Source organism: Pteropus medius, unplaced genomic scaffold (genome assembly GCF_902729225.1).
Source record: "Pteropus medius unplaced genomic scaffold, Ma_sr-lr_union100, whole genome shotgun sequence".
Taxonomy (NCBI): Eukaryota; Metazoa; Chordata; class Mammalia; order Chiroptera; family Pteropodidae; genus Pteropus; species Pteropus medius.
Genome location: NW_024350319.1, coordinates 19,493,078 through 19,495,153, shown reverse-complemented (window position 1 = coordinate 19,495,153; position 2,076 = coordinate 19,493,078). Strand labels below are relative to the sequence as shown.

At 30.4% G+C, this 2,076-nt stretch overlaps 1 pseudogene; it reads right to left on the bottom strand.

Moving 5' to 3' along the window:
- Positions 1–1,372: 1,372 nt before the first annotated feature.
- Positions 1,373–1,491, bottom strand: LOC120583535 (uncharacterized; annotated as a pseudogene).
- Positions 1,492–2,076: the final 585 nt, after the last annotated feature.

The window sequence follows — 2,076 nt, the reverse complement described above, 5'->3', positions numbered from 1 at the left end:
TAAGTATTTATTATATATAAAATGCAGAGACTATCAAGTACTGTTTTCCTTCCATTATAATACTTAAAAGTTTTTATCGTGGTGAAATATACACAACATAAAATTTACCATTTTGGCTATTTTAAAGCATACAATTTAGTGAAATTAAATATATTCACACTGCTATGCAACCATTATCACCATCCATCTCCAAACTTTTTAATCATCCCAAACTGAAACTTTGTAGCTATTAAACAATAAGTCCCTATTTTTCCCTAGATTACCAAGTCCCTGGTAATCACTTGTTAATTTTATGTTTCTATGAATTTAACTACTCTGGATAACATAAATGGCACTATACAATATTTCTTTGTCATTGATTTGTTTATTTTACTTAGTATAATGTTCTCAGGTTTACTTATGTTTATTTATGTAGGATGTGTCAGAATTTCCTTCCTTTTTGAGGCTGAATATTATTCCATGGCACATATATACTGCATTTACGGTTAATGATTAAAAATGTTGAACAAATTTTCATTCATCTGTTGATAGACAATTGGGTAGTTTCTACTTTTTGGCTATTATGAATAATGCGGATATGAACACTGCTGAACAAATATATGTTTGAGTTCCTGCTTTCAACTTTGTTGATATATAACTAGAATTAGAATTGCTGGATTCAATGGTAATGTTATATTTAATTTTCTGAGGAACTGCCATATTATTTTCCACAGTAGCTGTGCCACTTTATATTCCCAACAGCAGTGTACAAGATTTTCAATTTCTCCACCTCCTCACCAAAACTTGCTATTTTTTTTTTAATAGTAGCCATCTTAATGGGATAAAAGTTATCCCATTATGGTTTTGATATACATTCCCCTAATGATTAATGATGTTAAGCATCTTTTCTTGTATTTATTAGAGATTTGTATACATATTTGGAGAAAGTCTATGCAAGTCCTTGCACACTTTTAAGTTGGTTTTTTAGTTGTTGATGTTGAGTTGTAGTTTTTAAATATAATCTTAATCTTAATATCTTATCAAATTTTTGATTTACAAATATTTTCTCCCATTCTGTGAGTTGTCTTTTTACTCTGTTGATGATGTCTTTTGATGCACAAAAGTTTTTAATTTTGATAAAGTCCAATTACCTATTTTTTTGTTTGTTGCTCACACTTTTGATTTTATATCCAAGAAATCATTGCCAAATCCAATAGAATGAAGCTTTCTCTCTATATTTTCTTTTAAGAGTTTTTATAGTTTTGTCTTTTATGTTTAAGTCTTTAATCAATTTTTAGTTTATTTATTTTTTTTAGGTGAGGCAATCCTTGGTTGACCTCACAGATTGCAAGGACCTTGTCAGCTTACAATCCCTTATTTTTTTTATTTTTTATACCTACAGCACTTGGTCTTCCTAGGTGGTCTCCCATCCAAGTACTAACCAGGCCTGACCCTACTTAACTTCCAAGATCAGATGGGATTGGGCTTGTTCAGGGTAGCATGGCCATAGACAGTTAATTTTTAAATATGGTAGAAGGGTCCAACTTCATTCTTTGACATGTGAATATCAGATTTTCCCAGCACCATTTATTGAGAAGACTGTGTTTTCCCCCATTAAATGGTCTTGTCATTCTTATCAGAAATCATTTGACCATATATGAAAATGTTTATTTCTAAACTCTATTTTATTCTATTCTATTGATCAATATATCTATCTTTATGCTAGTACCACACTGTAGCTTAATAATAAGTTTTGCAATCAGAAAGTGTGATATTTCCAAATTTGTTCCACTTTTTTAAGGTTTTTTGTTGTTGTTTTGTTTTGTTTGTTTGTTTGTTTGTTTTGGTCTTGTTGGGATCCCATGAAATTCCATGTGAACTTCAGGATGAGTTTTTCTATTCCTCCAAAACACATTGTTGGTATTTTGATAGGGATTGCACTGAATCTGTGAATTACTTTGGGTAGTGTTGACATTGTAACAATATTAAAACTTCTTATTATGAACACAAATGTCTTTTCATTTATTTGTGTCTTCTTTAATTTCTTTCAGCAATGTTTGAGGTTTTCAGTGTGCAAGGCTTTCACCTTCTTGGTTA